This window comes from Salvelinus sp. IW2-2015, unplaced genomic scaffold (assembly GCF_002910315.2).
Source record: "Salvelinus sp. IW2-2015 unplaced genomic scaffold, ASM291031v2 Un_scaffold7216, whole genome shotgun sequence".
In the NCBI taxonomy this organism is placed as follows: Eukaryota; Metazoa; Chordata; class Actinopteri; order Salmoniformes; family Salmonidae; genus Salvelinus; species Salvelinus sp. IW2-2015.
The window spans coordinates 5259-14181 of NW_019948476.1; the positions used below are offsets into that span (position 1 = coordinate 5259).

General features: G+C 46.6%; 1 non-coding gene across 1 annotated transcript; it reads right to left on the minus strand.

The window, feature by feature from the left end:
- Nucleotides 1-8525: 8525 nt before the first annotated feature.
- Nucleotides 8526-8602, minus strand: trnaa-ggc (transfer RNA alanine (anticodon GGC)). The gene has a single exon. It is a non-coding gene; the product is annotated as a tRNA-Ala (tRNA).
- Between the last annotated feature and the right edge of the window lie 321 nt (nt 8603-8923).

Below are 8923 nucleotides of genomic sequence, written 5' to 3' on the forward strand. Positions count from 1 at the left end.
TGGAATACCGACATAATCTGCCCGAGGACTCCAACAGGCCCCTCAGGCGTGACGCCCGCTGAAGGCCAATTCTGCTAACCTACTAGGCCTACTAGCTACCTAGAGCTACCTGGAACCCTACTAATTCCACGACTGGTCTATCAATGTCACCGCACGAAGAGGCAAAAACAGACTTCCCCCCCATCGCGACGTCCCCCAAAGGCTAACTTGCTAGCCCCGGTCTGCTAACTGCTAGCTTGCCTGCCCCGGTCTGCTAACTGCTAGCTTATCTTGCAGCTAGCGCAGCCAGGAAGCTAGCACCAGTTAGCAAACACAATTCTACAATTCACAACCTCTCTTTCGCCATCGCCATCCGGCTTGGATTCTCTGTCGACACGACCACGTCTGGTCTGCAGACGAATACCCCATCCGCTGTGCCCTCAACCGGCCTCCGTCTGAGCAGACCCCCTCCGTCTGAGCAGACCACCCCCCGGGCTACTAACTTTAAACGCGTGCTAGCTTAGTGGAGGCCTCAACTTCTACCTCATCATTAACGGTCTGCGCCATGGACATCTATGATGCGATTGTCTTGGCGTATATAGCTGGATGGCGCGTGTTTCTTTGACATGGTGCATGTTCACTTCTACGGCATCTTCTGTACAGCACTTTGCCCTCATTGTACTGAGTTTTTTTATTTTCGGGCCTAGGACTTTTAGACTCAGGATTCTGGTTAGTGTGAGTTAAAAATAGATGGCTTTCGACCCTCTACATGCCTATAACGTAATTTTGTTGAATTGGATTCGAGCCATCATTTTTACCTTCTGTTGCTGTGTTAGCTGAACTAGCCTCTTGAACAGAGAGATATATCAAGGTAGGGGCGTTCGACCTGACGTTGCTAGATAATATAAGCTAGCTCTCCCAGACATGCAAGACCTGGGTCGAACACTCAACTTTACGCCTCTATTTGTATTGTGGCTCTCAAACCATTGGCACATCCCATATGCCCTTGCAATACTGTTGTTCAAGCCGGCTTAGTTGACACACTAGGTTTTGGCTCCTTTGCACAAATGAGAGAGGTTCGATCGTCAGTATTTCGACTCTCCGTAGCCCCTGATTCTGAGATTTACTTACTTTGGCCTAGAAGCCCCTGTGCGCAACACTTGTTGTCCCCACTCTGTGTGCGAAGTTAGTGTGGCACAACACATGCGGTTAGATCGGTCCAGCGCAGTAATGAGACTCCAGCAATGTCGAGAGAATAACAACCTCTCTATCATCAAGAACCATGTTGTTAGCAGTTGCATGGCAGCGGCGTTGTCCATACCGCTGCTACACCGCACGCGTGACACCTATACCCCAACACCATCCCTCAATGGGTCTGAGGGGTGTAGGTGCAGGGCAGTGGGCTGACCCAAAAACTGGATTGGACACAGAATCGTATTTCTATCAGTCTCTACCGCACCGCCAAAATAATAATATTCTGCTACCTTTAATTGCCTTGTCTCCACAACCTGCTCCTAGGCGACCAGTTTTAATAGCCTTTAGCCGCACCCTCATCCTACTAACTGACCTCCTGTTCTACGGGATGGGATGGCTGCGAGGAGGTAAACCCACGGCCTTATCATGCCCTGCATGTCCCCTAGGATCACCAACTCAATTATGTTGACGGTTCTGTGGAAATTGGAAAAAGCGCTTGGCACATCCCAATGTCAATGTCAACTATCAGAAGCCTCCCTCCCTAATTGCACTCCTGAGTTCACCCCGGCTCTAGCACGACACTCAGTGCCATCGTCCACGGCTTGATGTCCTTGCCGTGTCCCCGAATCCTGGTTAGGAAGGCCCACAAAAACTCCTGAAGATTTCCATACACACATACTAGAACACTTTCCGTCAAGATAGACACTGCCAAAGGGGAGGGAGTTTGCAATCTAGCCTGCAAGAGATAGCCTGCAAAGTTCTGTCATACATCTCCGCAGGCAATCTTAGCTCGTATACGTTGTCGTAACAGTAGTCGATTTATACTCTCCACCTAAAAATGTCTTTTAAAAAATAAAATAATCTCTCCAGAAAATAAAAGTCTCTCACCTGTTGCCTAGCCACCCCAACGCCAACATGGGGCACTCTGTTCAAGCCTGCTAAACCCCGTGACCTCTGACCCTCCAGTCTCCCCACTGTGGCCCTGGACACCATCATGTCGATATTGAGTCTCGCCTCACCCATACTAGCTTCACGGAGCTTATGTCCTGATCAACGACTACCCCTAAACTGGGATCAAGTCATGTCACACCACACGGTAAGTTGAAAACGAGATTCAGCCGTGGAAGAAGCAAACTCTCTCCTAGGCATGCCAGTCGACCATCGAAGATGAAGCATTTTCGCCAGTCACTCGACCACGTACATCAGCTCTAGCCGTTGCCATGCCACCACTACATGCAAGATCTGTCCGATCAAACGGAAACACCTGCGAATTAGCAAAGCAAGAACCGAAGCCTATATCGGCGCTTGAGACACGTATTCTTATGAGAGCAGTTTGTGCTCACCGCGATAAAATTAAGCTTATGTGTGTATGTGCCAAACGCCACAGTTCTCTCAACATCAGCTAGTACGCGATCCATTGATCGGCCTCGGACCTAATCAGACTTTGGCCACCTCTCCCAGCAGGTGACAAAGAATCATACGCAATCGTTCGTGGGATGTGTCCTTGGCGCACACTCAGGCGAAAGAGAGTCGGAATTCTAATACATCGGCCCACTCAGCACTTGAGCTCCTGTATCCGTCGTCGAGCGGCCGCGGTGCCGCGGGATCCAAAAACGTACGAGCTGCCACAATTCTCTAAACACCGTACGATGGAAGTAAGATCATGTTGTAGAAAGACGCTCCACCATTCTAATATCAAAAAATTATCTGAAAGACCATATCATGTTGCGAGCCAAGGCCTGTTCTAAATTCGACCTGGGCCCGGCGGTACCTGGAAGGATATTGACCTCATCCCGTCAGTTGAGGATTGCTGTCATCTCTGGTCTGGACATTCAAGGGTAATCTAATCATGCATAATAATTTCTGTCAACCAAGCTCACCCTATAGAACACATTGACGATGACTCCTCACCGGCATTCATATGTGTTAATGAATTGTGACACGCACCCCAACAGAATATCAGTATAATAGAGTTGCCTTTTATTGGGTCCCTCTGGTCTTACCGCCTCTTCTTACGGATAGACCACCTGTGTAATGATCATAGTTTAATGGAGCACTTGCCCTTCGATCCATCAACACAGCTTGTCAAGTGGACTGAGGATATAACATTCTTGCGCAACCAGAGTAAGAGTCGCACACTACGCATAATAAGCCAGATCGAGTAAGACAAACCTCTGTGCACAACATTTTGGAGCGAAGAAGTCAATTTTGGGAGAGCTGTACGTATACCAGAACATTTCTGTGGGAAAGTCCTAGGACCTCATTATTCAGCTCATGAAACATAGCGAGACTCTCAAACCAGCTTACGAGTTGCTAACTAATGAGCTAATTTATGGCATGTCATTTCAGGCGCAGATTTCAGTACATCTTGCACTATCTTCTCTGCAATCAGTTGACTAGACCTTAACTGTCTCACCAATGATGATGAATACTGTGTGTTTCTCCACACAAAATCTACACACTGAGAGCTCAATAAGATTCGCACAAAATGCAGAAAAACAATTTTGATGCACCTTTCCTAAATGGTTGCAACACAGTCGTGTACTTCCAAATACAACACATGAGCACTGAGACAAGATTATAGCTACGACGATCTATCTTACCACATAAGGATAATAGTCCGTCGAGAGACTAATTACCTGACAGAAACCTTTAATCCGAAACTATTGTACAGCACACTAGCGTGCTTGGATCAGCCCATTATTACTTTCCCAACTTCTGCGCGTACTTCCAAACCTTGGCCTAACGCCAGCCCCCTGCATGACCGCCCCATGTCCGCGCTAAAACGTACAGGCGTTTCTTGTTAATCATTGACTATTAGCGGCCTTCGCACCAGACTCTAGCATGTCCACGCACACATATTCATTTCTCCTATTAGCTAAAGTAATGTATTGCGGAAATGTATGCGGAAAAAACCCATTCGGACCTCCATATCTAATTCATGAACCTGGGTTGCCGAACTAATCTGGAGCCAGACGAGTCACACGTCTTAACAATTTGTGGAAACAGAGCGAGCTACCGCACAGAGCGTCTAACTATGTCTCAGATGTAAGTTCTGCGAGCCAACAGAGAGCGGCCACGCCACCCTGCATTAATATTACCAAGCCTCTGTTTATCAGTCACTCTCCCCAATCCGATGTCAGTGATCTTTACTCTTAGAATGATGCCCCACAGGGGTTGTGACATGACGCGAACCAGTTAGCTTCTCTAGACAGTCTATCACCGATTATATCACGCCACTCTTCCTCCTTACTGATACGACAGCGAAACTAACACCGTGGCCACACCTAGGGAGAACAGTGTTTCACAAACTTGTCTCAGTCATCTCAGTATCCATCCAAAGTCTCATTGGTCCTCTGTGTCTCCTCTCACCTCTATATGACCAGCGTACTGGCGACGTAATGTCCAAGTGCAACAAAGCTAAGAGAGCGTATTATCCACCTGCAACCATATACTTCAGAATCCGCAATACCGCTTGTGCAGAGAGTATAACTCTTCTCCAGCTTGTCGATGTGCCACGCAGGTTTTCTGCGGAGCAGCAACTCGCAGAAGTAATAATAGTGGAGTAGCACCTGCCTCACCTTTCAATACCAGCTCTAGTAACTCAAAGCATATGGAAGGCGAAGGTCCCCTTAATCAAAAAGTTGAGCGTGAGGGTCTCTTAGGAGAGCGCGAATCATCTTAACCACCTAGGCCACAATAGCCATCTTTGGCAGCGTAAGTCCACACACACCCATGACAGTCTTCAAACCTACGCTTGGTAGGCCAGATGGTGCCAGGTTCTGCTGCTCTCTACACCACGTTCGAACGCCCTTGGCAGTTCGAGGGCCAAAGGACGTTCCGAAGTTTCTGGTGTCTTTCGATCAGAGAACTAGATACAATCTCATTAATTCTATTTTTCGCATGGTCCTCGAGAGTCTCCATAATATAGGGCTCGCCTTTGCATAATCCTCACACACTACCAAAGCGGCTGTCTATGGCCGTTGGTTCTGCCTATTTACTTAGAGGACCGTTGTGCTTCCCGTCGTCGGCCAAAGGCTAGACTTCAATTGGGTAGATCACCCTGAATTGGGTGAGTCGCGTGAAGCCAGGAGGGGAATTTGTCGCGCTTTCTGGATAGAGGTTGTCTACCCCATGTGCCAACAAAGAAACTCTGAAGCACGTTAGAATGACATTGGGTTCTTAGTCCACCTCCCTGACGCAAGAGCTTTCTCCCACCGAATTCTACCTCAGGGCTGGGGCCCAGTGCTCCTCACAGTGCTGCTGAAGATAAGCACGTCTTGGTGGTTCCAACTTCTTCATTTAAAGCAGAGGGTGTCAATGGTATCGTCGCGGGACTCTGTTCTTGGTGACCTTCCCAGAATTCGCTTGCTACTCGTGTATCATTCAATTCATTTGGTATATAGTCGCTGCTTCCCTTATGATCTGTGCCTCGGCACTACAAACCTTCGTCTGCGAGGCCTGGTCACCGGACAGGTTCCTGTCGAACCTCTCAATGGACTTGGTTTTTCGACCTCCGGACACATGGCACTGAACCTACCTCGTGGGACCTTATATAATTAACAGGCCTTGTTAGTACGCTCCTTTCTCGCCCCAAATCTCCCAGTGACACTGTCGTCAGACCTTATATACCTAAACGTCGTTACTCAATCAAGTTTAACAAAGAAACATCAGGCCATATACTTAACATTGCCGGAAAACAATCAACGAACTTCGCTCCGCTAGTAGGGTAGGCTGATAGAAATGTGCTCTCAAAATTACTTTGCTCTGCCAGGATGAATGGAGAGTAACCTAAGTCCCAACTTGAAGCCACTAAATATGAGGATTCTTTGTATCTCAAACGCGACCAATGTCGCGTGCGTAGACGAGAGGGCCCGGGCAACTAGCATCACCGAGGATTGTGGACACTCATTCAGCGTTCTAGACAGTCTTGAAGGTAGCTTGAGTGACTTACGGTTAGTTCAGGGGGTCCGAAGCAGAGTGGGCTAAGCATATATAAGACGATTGGACACCTATTCTAAAAACGGCTTATCCGTATGTTTAAGGGATGGTAGCTTGGCAGCGAGTAAAGTCTGCCTAAGCCTCGTCCTTTTCACACGCAGACTGCTATATAGGCCACAGATCTAATATATCTCCTGAAAATCCAAAATCAAATCTAGAAGTCGGGCTTTCTCTTCCGCAACAAAGCCTCCTTCACTCACGCGAGGACCCTGAGAGAATCGTCTCATGCTCTCTCTGAATAGGATAAGTGGAATCCTGCGACCGTAAGCATCTAAACCCACGAGGAGCGAGAAGTCCATCTAACGAAAGCCATAACCTTCGGCACACGTCAGGTTTAGTAATGAAACAAAACTGTGCACAGAGTTACTTTCTCTAGAGAAGGGGCCAGTTGAAGCACAGTCCAAAAACCGGATTGATATTCAAAAAATGCGCTAGTTCATCCGATCTTGTGCTACTAAAACATGACACCACCACTAACTATGATTGGTGGAGGGCACCCCTCAAACATTGAAGCATTAGAGCAGTTTCTCATCCCACAACTCCGAACACGAGTGGGCCAAATTGCCTAGAAAGGTGGCAGCAAGGTCATTGATGGTTACAGAAACATTGTTGACAGTTATCTTGGTTGCACAGCCTTTGGCCAAGTATGGTGCCCACGAGGGACATAATTTAGTCCATGCTATATCTTTATTTTCTCAATCCAAAATTCTCAACTTAAGTTTACAAAAAAAAATGTTCTGCATGTTGAAAGTTCAATAGCAAGGAGTGGAGAGAGGGACTGTAGCCTAGTCGGCTGGCCCTCGCTACATGTTCGTCGTCAGACCCACTGGCTCCAGGTCATCTACAAGGCTATGCTAGGTAAGTGTCGCCTTATCTCAGTTCACTGTTCACGATGGCTACACCCCACCGTAGCACGCGCTCCAGCAGGTGTATCTCACTGATCATCCCTAAAGCCAAAACCTCATTTGGACGCCTTTCCTTCCAGTCTCTTGCTGCCTGCGACTGGAAACGAATTGCAAAATCTTCTGAAGTTGGAGACTTTTATCTCCCTCAACAACTTTAAAAATCTGCTATCCGAGCAGCTAACCGATCGTGCAGCTGTATATAGTCCATCTGTAAACTACCCACCCAATTTACCCTACCTCACCCCCATACTGCTTTTATTTATTTACTTTTCTGCTCTTTTGCACACCAGTATCTCTTCTTGCACATGATCATCTGATGATTTATCACTCCAGTGTTAATCTGCTAAATTGTAATTATTCGATTTAAATTGCCTACCTCATGCCTTTTGCACACATTGTATATAGATTCTCTTTTTTCTACCATGTTATTGACTTGTTTATTGTTTACTCCATGTGTAACTCTGTGTTGTTGTCTGTTCACACTGCTATGCTTTATCTTGGCCAGGTCGCAGTTGCAAATGAGAACTTGTTCTCAACTAGCTTACCTGGTTAAATAAAGCTAAAATAAAAAAAACAAAATGGCCAGGGGTGCAGCCATGGTTGGGCCAGGGAGGGAGAAGGCCCACTTGGGATCCCCAACCACCCGGGATCCGGGCCCAGCCAATCAGAATGAATTTTTCTACACAAAAGGGCTTTATTACAGACAGAAATACTCCTCAGCACTCTCCCCTATGATGATCCTGCAGGTGAAGAAACCAGATGTGGCGGTCCTGGGCTGGTGCAGTTACACGTGGTCAGCGATTACGAGGTGAGTTGGACATACTGCCAAATTTTCTAAAACGACGTTGGAAGCAGCTTATGGTAGGGAAATGAACATTAAATTATCTGGCAACACTTCTAGTGGACAATCCTGCAGTCAGCATGCCAATTGCACGCTCCCTCAAAACATGAGTCATCTATGGCATTGTGTTGAGTGACAAAAAATATTATTCCTGTATGAGTGAACAAACATACTCCTCAGATCAAATTTTCTTGAACACTGGGCCACTTTTTGGCTATGAACCCAGCGTGAAAAGGCAGAGTTCTCCCATTCGTTGTTGCGTCATCTCGCCTAAGTGCAGGTTGGAGCCCAAAGACTGTAGCTATAGAGATAGAGGACTCATGTGCACATTTGTGCCATTATGGCGTTTGTGACATCATGGGCAGTCTTTGGGCTCATGATGTCACAAACGCTATTGAGGCTACAACCCATAGGAATCCCCACCCAATTGATTACTTTAAAATGGCAGAAGCCCTCAATGGCAATATCCATGCAATAATGGGTAATGTCCATGATGAGTCCTACATTTACATTTAAGTCATTTAGCAGACGCTCTTATCCAGAGCGACTTACAAATTGGAAAGTTCATACATATTCATCCTGGTCCCCCCATGGGAATTGAACCTTGGCCCCCCCGTGGGAATTGAACCCACAACCCTGGCGTTGCCAGCGCCATGCTCTACCAACTGAGCCACACGGGTCCTCTATCTAACTCCATGACTATAGCCTTCTTTCAATTTTGTCGATGACTGAGTCATTCAGGAAACACATTCAGCTTGCGCAGAATAATTTATATATATTACATTATAAATTCAGGGCAAACAACTTTCCGTCTATTCTTCTAAAACATTTTTAAAGATACTCAATCTATTTTACATAGCTCATATGATATCAACTTGAGATCAAAGAAAATGTTAGGCTAGCCTACTTTTTTCATGGTCAAATACTGAATAATGAATTAAAACAAAAGCCTATTACCCTAATCATTTTCACAATTGTGCGTTTATAGGCTCTAATTAGGATT